General features: G+C 37.8%; 1 long non-coding RNA gene across 2 annotated transcripts in view; it reads right to left on the bottom strand.

The window, feature by feature from the left end:
- Positions 1–361: 361 nt before the first annotated feature.
- LOC114116388 (uncharacterized) overlaps positions 362–14,391 on the bottom strand; it is a 65,155-nt gene continuing 51,125 nt past the window's right edge. For both annotated transcript variants that reach the window (XR_009595079.1, XR_009595078.1), the window contains one exon: positions 362–1,068. This is a non-coding gene — a long non-coding RNA (uncharacterized LOC114116388). The remainder of the gene's footprint in view (positions 1,069–14,391) is intronic.

The raw sequence follows: 14,391 nt of genomic DNA, 5'->3' as shown, positions 1-14,391 counted from the left end.
TTTTAGTATCTTCAACTTTAGAAATCATATTTTGTAATATCAGGTAATAATAGGTTGAGGCTTTAAGCTACTTGAAATAATGAAAATTATTTTGCTAGAATAGAATAGAATAGACTCGATGAAATGTTTATATTTTTTACTTGTGCTCGAATTTGTACTCATAAGCAGTTTTCAATATGGAAAAACAGTACTTCCGTAACTGCCCACATCAATGAACAATGGATTGATGGGATGGACATTTGTGACCATTATTTGATCATGTTCATATCTTTCACTATTGCTTTTAACTTTGAATTTAGGCAATGGTATTCTTTATCATTTGCCAATTTAACCTTTGCATAAAGCAATACTTGAGTTTGAATTCAGGTTGCAAATATTTTATTCACATAGTGGTACATTTCCTTGCAATACATAACTGCTGTTCCATCGTGCATGCATGCTAAGTCGCTTCAGTTGTGTCCAACTCTGTGCAACCCCATGGACTGTAGCCCTCCAGGCTCCTCTCTCCATGGAATTTTCTGGGCAAGAATACTGGAATAGGTAGCCATTCCCTTTGCCATGGGATCTTCCCAACCCAGGGATAGAACCCAGGTCTCCTGCATTGCAGGCAGATTCTTTATCATCTGAGCCACCAAGAAAGCCCCAACTGAATATCATAATTTAGCCTCTTGTTGTTGTTCAGTTGCTAAGTCGTATCTGACTCTTTGTGACACCATGGACGGCAGTACACCTGACTTCCCTGTCCTTTACTATCTCCCTGAGCTTGCTCAAATTCATATCCTTAGAGTCGGTGATGTTATCTAACCATCTCCTCCTCTATCACCCTTTTCTCCTTTTGCCTTCAGTCTTTCCCAGCATCAGGGCCTTTTCCAGTGAGTCAGTTCTTCACATCAGGTGGCAAAAATATTGGAGCTTCAACTTCAGCATCAGTCCTTTCAATGAATATTCAGGGTTGATTTCGTTTAGGATTTACTGGTTTGATCTTCTTGCAGTCCAAGGGAGTCTCAAGAGTCTTCTCCAGTACCACAATTTGAAAGCATCAAATGTTCTCAGAAAACTTACATTAACCTGTGGGTGAGATAAAGCCAATTTTATAACAAAATGTTGAATACTTCAGGTAATTCACTGAATATGGTACTGAAAGTGAAAAAACAGAATGATTATATGGGTACAGAATGGTCGTAAGTGTATATAAGTTGCTTACCATTGTGATTGTGGGATTGACTTTTATAAAGCTAAAAAAAAATTAAGTAGAAACTTTTAAAATAGAGGCCCCTCTGTAGGGGGAAATTTTGTGATTAGATTTCCTAAAGCAGACTCAGAACGAGGAGATTCTATCCCATGTGAAAGCTCACTGTGGAACACTCTACATACATCAGTCAGTCTTTCTCACCAGTTACTGCAGTGATAACATACCAGGCCCAGGAAAAAGAACCATGGTAATAGAATGGATATTATTTTGTGCCCCAAAACATGGGCTTCCTTTCACCAATGATTAGCTAACAATGACATTAAGTAAGTACCCAGTTTACCAATATCAGGCCAACGTTAAATCGCCAGTAAGATGTTATTCAATAGTAGACTACCTGGCCAGTGGTGGCCGATCAGCTGCACTGGGCTCTGTCTATCATAAAGTTTGCAGAAATCACTCCTCATTAGATAGGAGTGATAGACCTTTACTGTAAAGACAGATTTGACTTTTCAACAAACAAAATTTTTGCCAGCATCATCTCATCTATGGACATGATGATAGCCTTAACCATTAATATAGTATTCCACTCAGCATAGTTTCTGATCAAGAAATTGCTTTTATAGAAAAAAATGTAAATCAGTGAATTAATAACTAGAGGACTGGCCACTTTACCATGTATTCAAAAACCCCAAAGCAGCTGGACTAACAAAATTAGGAAGAAAGATTGAAGAACTCATTTCAAAAGATAGACAAATTCACAAAACTTTAGCTATATTTAAAAAAAATTTCAAATAAATAAAACCTGAAATGAAAAAAGAAACTTTATAAGACATCACAGAAATAAAGGACTTTAAAGGACCACTATGAACTACAAATTGGATAACCTAGAAGAAACAGATAAATTCCTAGAAGTATGCAGAAAGCAAAACTGATCCATGAGGAATAAGCCTTTTCTTTCATAACTGAAGTATAGTTGGTTTACAATGTTATGTTAGTTTCTTGTGTACAGCATAATGATTCAGTTTTTATAGATTATACTTCATTATAGGTTATTAAAAGATAATGGGTAAAATTCCCTGTGTTTTAGAGTATACCCTTGTTGCTTATCTATTTTATATATAGTAATTTGTCAACAACATACATCTAATTTGTCTCTCCTACCTTCCCTTTCCCTTTTGGTAATCACAATTTCTTTTTTAATATCTGTGAGTCGTTTTGTTTTGTATATATTTTAATTTGTTTTTTTTTTTACATTCCATTATAAAATGGATGTCATAGATATTTTTCTTTCTCTGATTTATTTCACTGAACATAATATTATCTAGGTCCATTTACATTGCTGCAAATGGCAGTCTTTTATTCTTTTTCAGGACTAGCTAATATGCCATGATTGTTTCCATGTCTTAGCTATCATAATTACTGAGGCTATTAAACTTGGGGTACATGAATCTTTTTGAATTAGAGCTTTTGTTTTTCCCAGAAGTTTACCCAAGTGAAAATACTGGATCATATAGTAGTTCTATTTTCAGTTTTTGAAGAAACCTCCTTACTATTTTCATAGTGGCTGAACTGATTTACATTCCTACAAACAGTGTGTGAGGATTCTCTTTTCTCCACATCTTCTCAACTTTTTTATTTGTAGATTTTTTTATCATAGCTAATCTAGACAGTTCAATAATAAATAAGGGTAATAAATCAGTAATAATTTGAAGAAAAAACTTTCCAAGAAAAAAATTGTCCAGAACCAGATGGTTTCACTGATGAATTATACCAAACATTACAGAAAAATAATGCAATCCTTCTCAAACTATTAAAAAAAATGAAGAAGCGTGAACACTCCCAAATTTTTACAAAATGAACATTACCATGACACTAAAGCCATATAAAGGCACAAGAAAACTACAGACTAATATCCCTGATGAATATAAACACAAAACTGTCACCTGTATATTAGCAAATTTAGTTAAACAGAAATATTAAAAGGATCACATACCATGAGCAACTTGGTTTTATCCTTGGCATTCAAGGATGGTATAACATACAAAAAAAAATCATTAAATTTGATATACCACTTTAATAGAATGGAAGACAAAAGTTATGATGATCTCAATAGATGCAGAAAAAGATCTGAAAGTATTCAATATCCATTTGTAATAAAAGCTCTCAAAAAAGTTGGTATAGAAGTTATGTACTTAATATAATAAAAGTCATATATGAGAAGCCCACAGTTAATATCATACTTAACAGTATAAGGATGAAAGTTTTTCCTCTAAGAACAGAAATAAGACGGGTGTCCATTCTCACCACTCTTGTTTAGTATGGTACTAAAGTCCTAGCCAGAGTAATAAGGCAGGTTAAAAAAAATGAAAGTTATGCAAATCAGAAAGAAGTAATATAACTTTGTGTACTGATGACATTATATAGAAAATACTAAAAACTCCAATAACAACAACAAAAAGGTTATAGCTAATCAATAAATATGGGAAAGTTGCAAGTCTACAAAAATCAGTAGAGTTGTATACAGTACCAATTAATTCTATGAAAAAGAAATAAAACAATCTCGTTTATAATAGTATCAGAAACAATAAATTACTAGGAGTAAATTTGAACAAAGAGGTGAAAAGACCTATACGCTGAAAGTTATGACATTGATGCAAGATTTTGAAGAAGAGACAAATAAATGGAAAGGTATTCTATGTTCATGAATTGGAAAAATTAAAATGTTAAACTGTCCATACCAACCAAAACCATCTATGGATGCAATATAATCCCTATCAAGATTGCAAGGGCATTTTTTTTAACTGAAACAGAAAAAGTCATTCTAAAATTCATATGCAACCTCAAAAGACTCTAAATACCCAATGCAATCCTGTGAGGAAAGAACAAAGCTGGATGAGTCACAGGTACTGACTTTTAACTATTTTACAAAGCTAGAAAATCCCATGGACAGAGAAGCCTGGCGGGCAACAGTACATGGGGTTGCAAAAGAGTCAGACAAAACTTAGTGACTAAACAATAACATTTTGTACTCCAAGAGCAAATTTGCCTGTTACTCCAGGTATCTCTTGACTTCCTACTTTTGCATTCCAGTTCCCTGGAATCTTTTGGGGGTATTAGTTCTAGAAGGTCATGTAGGTCTTCATAGAACCATTCAACTTCAGCTTCTTTAGCATTACTGGTTGAGGCATAGACTTGGATTACTGTGATACTGAATGGTTTGCCTTGGAAACAGAGATCATTCCGTCATTTTTGAGACTGCATCCAAGTACTCCATTTCAGACTCTTTTGTTGACTATGATGGCCACTCCATTTCTTCTACTGTGGGCATTCTTGCCCACAGTAGTAGATATAATTGTCATCTGAGTTAAATTCACCCATTCTAGTCCATTTTAGTTCACTGATTCCTAAAATGTTGACGTTCACTCTTTGCATCTCCTGTTTGACCACTTTCAATTTACTTTGATTCATGGACTGAACATTCCTACGGTTCCTATGCAATATTGTTCTTTACAGTATCAGACTTTACTTCCATCACCAGTCACGTCCACAATGGGGTGCTGTTTTTGCTTTGGCTCTGCCTTTTCATTCTTTCTGGTATTATTTCTCCACTCTTCTCCAATAGCATATTCAGCACCTACTGACCTGGGGAGTTCATCTTTCAAGGTCATATCATTTTGCCTTTTCATACTGTTTATACTTAATTTTACTGGGCTCCAAAATCACTGCAGATGGTGACTGTAGCCATAAAATTAAGAGAGGTTTGCTCCATAGAAGAAAAGCTATGGCCAACCTAGACAGCATATTAAAAAGCAGACACATTACTTTGCTAACAAAGGTCCGTCTAGACAAGGCTATGGTTTTTCCAGTGGTCATGTATGGATGTGAGAGGTGGACTGTAAAGAAAGCTGAACACTGAAGAATTGATGCTTTTGAACTGTGGTGTTGGAGAAGACTCTTGAGAGTCCCTTGGACTGTGAGGAGATCCAAGCAGTCCATCCTAAAGGAAATCAGTCCTGAATATTCATTGGAAGGACTAATGCTGAAGCTGAAACTCCAATACTTTGGCCACCTGATGCGAAGAACTGACTCATTTGAAAAGACCCTGATGCTGGGAAAGATTGAAGGTGGGAGGAGAAGGGGAGGACAGAGGATGAGGTAATTGGATGGTATCACTGACTCAATGGACATGAGTTTGACCAAGCTTTGGTTGGGTGTTGGTGATGGACAGGGAGGCCTGATGTGCTGCAGTCCACAGGGTTGCAAAGAGTCAGACATGACTGAGCGACTGAACGGAACTGAAACAACAACAACATAGTGATCAAAACTGTATGATACAGACATAAAAACAAACACATATTTCAATGGAGAGACTCGGAAGCCCAGAAATCAGCCTCACAGAGGGTCAACTAACGGCTTCCCCAGTGGCTCAGCAGGTCAGGAATTCTCCTGCAGTGCAGGAGACACAGGAGCCATGGGCTTGATCCCTGGGTCAGGAAAATACCCCAGAAAGGGATATGGCAATCCACTCCAGTATTCTTGCCTGAAAAATCCCATGGACAGTGGAGCCTGTCAGGCTACAGTTCATGGGTTCACAAAGAGTCAGACACAACTGAGCAACTAAGTACAGCAAGGTCAATTAATATTCCCCAAGGAAGCCAAGAATACTCCATGAGGAGAAGCTAGTCTAGTCAATAAACAGTGTTCAGGAAACTGGAAAATCACATGTGAAAGAATAAAATTGGACCCCTATATCACACCATACACAAAATTCAACTGAAAATGGATTAGAGGCTTAAATGTACAATGCTGCTGCTAAGTCGCTTCAGTCGTGTCCAACTCTGTGCGACCCCATAGACGGCAGCCCACCAGGCTCCCCCGTCCCTGGGATTCTCCAGGCAAGAACACTGGAGTGGGTTGCCATTTCCTTCTCCAATGCATGAAAGTGAAAAGTGAAAGTGAAGTCGCTCAGTAATGTCCGATTCTTAGTGACCCCATGGACTGCAGCCTACCAGGCTCCTCCGTCCATGGGATTTTCCAGGCAAGAGTAATGGAGTGGGTTGCCATTGCCTTCTCCATAAATGTACAATACAAAGCCGTAAAACTACTAAAAGAAAACATAGAGCAATATTCTCTGATACCTGTTGGCAACAGTTTTTAAAATATGACCACAAAAGTACAAATAGCAAAAGCAAAATAAATAAATAGGACTTCAAGAAACTAAAAAGCTTCTGACCAATAAACAAAATGAAACAATAAATGGAAACAATAAACAAAATGAAAAGGCAACCTATAGATGGCAACCTACAGAAAATATTTGCATACCACCTGTCTGATAAGGGGTAATATTGAAAATATATGACAAATTTAATTCAACAGCAAGAAGAAAATCCAATTAAAAAATGGGCAGAAGATTTGGATAAACATTCTTCCAAAGACTATACACAAATGGCCAACAGGTACATAAAAAGATTCTTAACATTACTAATTATCAGGAAACTGTAAATCCAAATCATAATGAGTTATCACCCGTTAGAATGGCTATCATCAAAAAGACAAGTGATAACAAGAGTTGGTAAAGATGTGAAGAAAAGGGAATCCATATGCACTGTTGATGGGAATGTAAATTGGTGAACCATTATGGAAAATAGTATGGAGTGTCCTCAAAAAATTGAAAATACAACTAATATATTATCCAACAATTTCACTCCTGGGTATAACTCCAAAGTAAATGAAAGCACTATCTTGAAGAGATATCTGCAACTCATGTGTACTGTAGCTTTATTCATAATAGCCTAGTTATGTAAATAACCTAAGTATACATTAACAGGTGAATGGGTAAAGAAAATGCAGAATATTTATATCATAATTCATCCATAAATAGAAGGAAATCCTGCCTTTTGTGACATGGCCCAGAAGGTCATTATGCTAAATGAAATAAGTCAGACACAGAGAAATACATGTTCTCATTTATATATGGAACCTAAAAAGCACTAAACTCACAGAAACTAAGAGTAGAATATTGGTTGCCAGGGACTGGGGATGGGGGAAATGGGGAGATGTTGATGAAATGGTGGAATTTCTAGCTATGAGTAAGTTCTAGATACCTCTGGTATAGCATTACAGATTATAATTAATATATCTAGTAATATTAACATCTCAATAAGGCAAGGGAAAAATAGAGGCTTATTTAGTAACAAGGAAGCACAGAATTATGGAGACAAAGACTAAATCCTAATGTTTATGTATTTTTTCATACATTTACTAAGAGGGCTGCTAATGGATCAGATTGAATGAAAAAGCACTTGAAGAGGATCCTATTTGTCCAATGAGAAGGAAAAATAAGAGCACAGATAGGAAGAAAATACCTCTGTTGACACAGGTATATATTATGCTTTTCTTTATGGAAAAAGCATAAAGATTTAATGAAGCAGAAGATTTAACAAGGTGACAATTTTCCTTTTCCATGAGAATTCCTTAGAGGCTGATTTTTAAGAAAGGGAGGGATAAACATTCAGAAGGACAGATACACAACACCTTGTGTGTGGTTTTCACAAGGGAGGGAGTCATATAGTCATGTTTTTGAAATGCATATGTGAGTACGGGGAATTGGTAACAGGATGACAGCTTTCAGATGTGGAACATGAGCTAGGACAGCTGGCTGGCAGTGAGTGGGCTGATATTTAACAACTGGAAAAAGAAGAATTATTTGGAAAGAGGTAGACTTGGAATTTTAAAAAGATTTTTATATAATTCACTGCAGAAGATCTTTACTTCTCTAAATCAGTCAGAATTCAATTACTAAAATGGAAACCACATAATTGTTTTTTTTAATCAAAGATAATTTAATATAAGAAGTTGGTTAATGAATTGGAGGTTAACTTATTAGAAGTTAAGTATTGGTTAGTATCCCATGGACAAAGGAGCCTGGTGGGCTACAGTCCATGTGGTCGCAAAGAATTGGACACGACTGAAGCGACTTAGCATGCATGTCATGCACGTTGGTTAGTATTGGAAGACTGGCCATACAGAATGGAAACACAAAACAACACAGAGATGGTAACTACAGGAAGCAGCTACTAACCCCAGCTTTGCCCATTCTATAGAGAGGTGGTTGCAATTATCAGAAGCTGCAACTCTAAAGGAGGGGCCCCAGAAATCTAACCATAGCCCAAACCCACACCTCTGAGGGATGAGTGCTACTTAGCTTGTGCTCACATCTTAGAATCAATGAGGTTGATTCTGAGAATGGTAGAAGAATCTGAGAGCTGGAACAAACCGTTTCTAAAATAGGGAGAAGAGACATTGATGGGGTGACACTGACAGGAATAGCAAATAAATAATAAAACTCTTTCTTCCCTTTCCTATATTTTAGCTTCCCCCTAAAGCCCAACTTTTGGCCAAACTTAACAGAGAGCCAGATGGCAAAGGAGAAATGAAATTTACAGAGTATCAGCTCCAGCATCACAAAGCCAACTACAGAAGATGGGTTGAAGCTGAGAGAAAATTGCTTAATCACTAGCCCTCTCTCATTAAAAGACCTGTGGTAATGATAAATATTATTTTTCAGAGATTTCTGGATTCAGACTTGTAGTTCCAAGTTGTGTTAACGATAAGATTGCTCTCAAGTTGGCCTAGCTATTAAAGCTTCAAGCATAGGTTAACATCTCTAAATCCTGTAGCCTTTACCTGGCCAAGCCATTAAAAAAAAAATCCCTGAATACAGTATATTTAATACATATGATTAAGTGCCATTTCCCCCTCTCAGTGGTCTTACATAATTACTTACCTAGAAAACCATGAAACGAAAAGCAATGTGAGTTTCTCCTCCTCATAGTAGACTTTTCCCTTCTCACAATGTTTGTGCTTCCCTGTAAAGCAACTCAATAAAATGCAAGAGGACACGGATGTGTGGGTTTATAGCTGGTCCTCTGTCCCCTGTATCCTCCCAGATTTTATATCCAAATGCTTAAGGAAGCTACACATTCACCCAGAGAATTTCTTCTATGTCAGGGTCTGCCAGAGTACAAGACAAGACATACCACTGGTAGCTGATAAGAATATTTCACTTAATGCCTAGATGGTACTTCAGCTTCACTCATCAGATGCTGACTGGAGCCTCCACATTCACAATCTAGTCTCAGAAGAACTGTTGGGAGCCTCGGTGTACCTTATCTGACTCTGCTCTTCTGTCTATTCCCTCTCCCTGATAAGTTTTAGGGACTCTTGCTTACATTCCTGTAGCCATTTCTTGGCCCATTATCATCCCTCAGCTCTCATTTTAGCAATCTTGCCTTTACTTTCTTTCTTTCATTCTCTCAGTGTCTCAACTTGGGCCTCAAGTGCTTCTTTATACTCCCATAAGCCCCAAAATTTCATGGCAAATAGATGGGGAAACCATGGAAACAGTGAGAGACTTTATTTTGGGGGGCTCCAAAATCACTGCAGATGGTGATTACAGCCATGAAATTAAAAGATGCTTGCTCCTTGGAAGAAAAGCTATGACAACCTAGACAGCTTATTAAAAAGACGAGACATTACTTTGCCAATGGTTTTACCAACTGGTTTTTTACCAAATAAAACCCCATAGCTTTACCAAAGCTATGGTTTTTCCAGTAGTTGTATATGGATGTGAGAGGTGGACTATAAAGAAAACTGAGCGTTGAAGAATTGATGCTTTTGAACTGTGGCATTGGAGAAGACTCTTGAGAGTCCCTTGGACTGCAAGGAGATCTAACCAGTCCATCTTAAAAGAAATCAGTCCTGAATATTCATTGGAAAGGCTGATACTGAAGCTGAAACTCCAATACTTTGGCCACCTGATGCAAAGAACTGACTCATTAGAAAGGACCCTGATGCTGGGAAATACTTAAGGCAGGAGAAGGAGATGACAGAGGATGAGATGGTTGAATGGCATCACCGACTCAATGGACATGAGTTTGAGTAAGCTCTGGGAATTGGTGATGGACAGGGAGGCCTGGCGTGCTGCAGTCCATGGGGTTGCAAAGAGTCGGACACAACTGAATGATTGTATTGAACTGAAGCTCCTATATTTTCAAACAACAACCCTGCTTAAATTTTCATTCCCAGGGTCCCCTTTCTGCAGCCCACCCACTATTTGCATGTCAATTCACACAGCTTCAAATTCCTCTCAGTTCAGAGTTCCTTCTTCAGTATCTGTGATAATAGTATCTGTGAGACTACTGGTACTGTGGTTTCAGTATCTCTCTATTGATTTCAGATTCACTGTCCTCCAATTTCCCCTCTTCTTTTTCTTTGTTCAGTTTTCCTTCCCAGCATCTACAGACATTTATTGTGTAGCCAAGGTCCAGCTGTTTCTTTCCTTCTCCTTGCTCTTACCATCTTCCTCTTTTCTTGAATTCAGTCTTGGAACAAGGACAGCCAGACTCAGGCCACTTCTCTAGGTTCCATGTTGACATCTCAAGCCTCACTTCTTTAGCTTGAAGAGTAGTTCTTTCATCTAGAGTTGTGATCCTTCCTACTTTCAAGCCCACATTTTTATTTTTCACTAAATTTATTTGAGAATAAAAAGGATCCTTGGAGAAGGAAATGGCAACCCATTCAAATATTCTTGCCTGGGATATCTCATGGTCTGCGGAGCCTGGCAGACTATAGCCCATGGGGTTGCAAAGAGTCCATCATGGCTGAGCGACCAAATCAACACCACCAGAAGTGATCCTACTTAAAGAATATTATTAAATAAACCAGAAGTGATGGTGTACAAAAGGGTTTATGTTTGGGAAATATTCTCCTGAAGGTCTTCAGATGATTAAAAGAACAAGTGGGTGGGTCTAGACTTCTCTAGACTCTAGAAGGCTCACTGGACTTCTCTAATGACAAACATGTTGTTTTCATGTTCTAAGTAAGATTCCATTTAAGAAAGCAATCTGTCATGGAAACCATGATCTTCAATGCTTGGATATGGTTATTGCTGCTATTCAGCGATATTTATAATTTTCCTCAACTTACTTCCTGAGCAAGAGGAAGCCTGAAGTACTAAGTCAGAGCTAAAGTCTTGAGGGTATGTAGCAGACACAGTGAAGAGGCAAGAGATTGGGAACAAGAGTTATTGCAGAGGCTGAACAGACCTAGGCAATCATGGTGGAGGCAAGGATCCAATATGGCAAACAGAAACACATTCACAAGGAAAAGCTTGTTGAACGCCCAAGAATGTAGAATAGAACAGGAAGGCTAAGTGTTCTGAATTAGGGTGTAACCTGAAGAGATAATGTGCAGCACTGAAGGGTAAGCATTACCGGTACTTTCTCTAGGCGGCTGCAGTTCCAACCTTCCTGCAGTTGGAGGAGTTGTTAGGAGTGTGGGGATCATGTCTCTAATGGTACCAACAATAGAAATTACCAAATTGCAACAATAGTAACTGCCAAAAGGAACAAAGCATTTAGGAAAACCACACCGAATATATGCAGCCTTTGTTACTTATAAATTATTTACTGAGTGAAACAGCTTTTTATTGTATTAAAGTTCCAGGGTGCTTAGCAGAAATGGAGAAAAATGGTGAGGTAAATGATATAATAGTAGCTTATGGTATTGTGATTCATGCAACATTGGGCATAAAGTGATTCTTCAGTGACTTCCTGAAAAATAACTGATATGTTCAGTTGTTTAATAGTATTACAATGGAACTGCCGTGGAATTCAACAGATGTCAACAGAGCTCTTATAAAATTTCACTTCCTTATTCCATTTTCTCTTCTACCCGTATCCTCACTCAAATTGATAAGTCTGAAATATTTTGACTTCTCCTTTTCTCTATGGTCACCCATGCATCAGGATTTTATTCAGAGAACTAATGCTTTCACCTTTGGGTTATTATCAGAAATTCCTTTCGAGTATGGCGCTATCAACCCACATTAGTAATTATACATTTAAAGTAATTATATATTTATAACTGAGTTTATTAACCACCATCTTTCTTCTCATTTTTTCCTATTGTGAAGTTTTGGTTTTGGTGTTTTATTATTTCTCTTGTTCAGGTGCTTTCATCTTTATTTTCTCCAGAAAGCATATATAAAAAATATACTGAGATCTCTGCATTTTTACACATATCTTTCACTGTTATAGTTAATAGTTTGATTGAGTTCAGTCATTTCTCTTAGTAGTTGAGCTCAGTTCAGTTCAGTCACTCAATCGTGTCCGACTCTTTGTGACCTCATGGACTGCAGCACGCCAGGCCTCCCTGTCCATCACCAACTCCCCAAATTTGCTCAAACTCATGTCCATTGAGTCAGTGATGCCATCCAACCATCTCATCCTCTGTCGTCCCCTTCTGCTCCTGCCCTCAATCTTTCCCAGCATCAGGGTCTTTTCAAATGAGTCAGTTCTTCACATCAGTGGCCAAAGTACTGGAATTTGAGCTTCAGCATCAGTCCTTCCAATGAACACCTAGGACTGATTTCCTTCAGAATGGACTTGTTGGATCTCCTTGCTGTCCAAGGGACTCTCAAGAATCTTCTCCAACACCACAGTTCAAAAGCATCAATTCTTCAGTGCTCAGCTTTCTTTACAGTACACCTCTCACATCCATACATGACCACTGGAAAAACCATAGCTTTGACTATGTTGTTGGCAAAGTAATGTCACTGCTTTTTAATATGCTGTCTGGGTTGATCATAACTTTTATTCCAAGGAGCAAGTGTCTTTTAATTTCATGGCTGCAGTCACCATCTACAGTGATTTTGGAGTCCCCTTCAAAAAATAAAGTCTGACACTGTTTCCACTGTTTTCCCAGCTATTTCCCTTGAAGTAATGGGACTGGATGCCATGATCTTAGCTTTCTGAATGTTGAGTTTAAAGCCAACTTTTTCACTCTCCTCTTTCACTATCATCAAGAGGCTCTTTAGTTCTTATTCACTATTTGCCATAAGTGTGGTGTCATCTGCATATCTGAGGTTATCGATATTTGTCTCCGCAATCTTGATTCCAGCTTGTGCTTCATCCAGTCCAGCATTTCTCATGATGTACTCTGCATGTAAGTTAAATAAGCAGGGTGACAATATACAGCCTTGACGTACTCCTTTGCAGATTTGGAACCAGTCTGTTGTTCCATGTCCAGTTCTAACTGTTTCCTCTTGACTGCATACAGATTTCTCAAGAGGCAGGTCAGGTGGTCTGAGATTTCCATCTCTTTAAGAATTTCCCACAGTTTGTTGTGATCCACACAGTCAAAGACTTTGGCATAGTCAATAAAGCAGAAGTAGATGTTTTTCTGGAACTCTCTCACTTTTTCAATAATTCAACAGATGTTGGCAATTTGACCTCTGGTTCCTCTGCTTTTTCTAAATCCAGTTTGAACATCTAGAAGTTCATGGTTCACATACTATTGAAGTCTGGCTTGGAGAATTTTGAGCATTAATTTGCTAGTATGTGAGCTGAGTGCAATTGTGTGGTAGTTTGAGCATTCTGGCATTGCCTTTCTTGGCATTGCCTTTCTTTGGGATTGGAATGAAAACTGACCTTTTCCAGTCCTGTGGTCACTGTTGAGTTTTCCAAATTTGCTGGCATACTGAGTGCAGCACTTTCACAGCATTATCTTAGTAGTAGGAGATTCTATTCCACTGTCTTCTAACTTCAAATGTTGCAGAAGAGAAGCCTGATGCTTTTCATTTATAGATTACTTGCTATTTGCAGGATTTTCTCCATTTCTTGGATTTCAAAGTTATTTCCAGGATATATACGTGTTTTATTTTTCATATAATATGCCTAAAACACTGTAAGTAATACCCTTTTCTCTTGTCCTTTTAAACAATCTTCCTTTTGAGGTTTGAGATCATTAATTTTGCAATCAACAGTGATCATTCTTTCCTCTGTGGTTGAGTTGCTAAGTTATGTCCAACTCTTTGTGACCCCATGGACTGCCACTCGCCAGGCTTCCTTGTCCTTCACTATCTCCCAGAGTTTGCTCAAGCTTATGTCCATTGAGTCAATGATGTCGTCAGATAATCTCACCCCTGTCACTACCTCCTCCTCCTACCCTCAATCTTCCCCAGCATCACGATCTTTTCCAATGTGTCTTTTCTTAAATTTATAGTGGGAAATTAAGAATTAATTTTAAAAAATACAGAATTTCCTACCCCTGGGCTTAAATTATTACAATAAATTCTCTCTCACTCAGATTCCTTAGGTGGCTTCTCAGTACTTTTAGAACAATACCCAAACTCCATA

Source organism: Ovis aries, chromosome 9, assembly GCF_016772045.2.
Source record: "Ovis aries strain OAR_USU_Benz2616 breed Rambouillet chromosome 9, ARS-UI_Ramb_v3.0, whole genome shotgun sequence".
NCBI classification, from domain to species: Eukaryota; Metazoa; Chordata; class Mammalia; order Artiodactyla; family Bovidae; genus Ovis; species Ovis aries.
The sequence above is the reverse complement of the archived record's forward strand: the minus strand, read 5'-3'. Positions and strand labels throughout refer to the sequence as shown.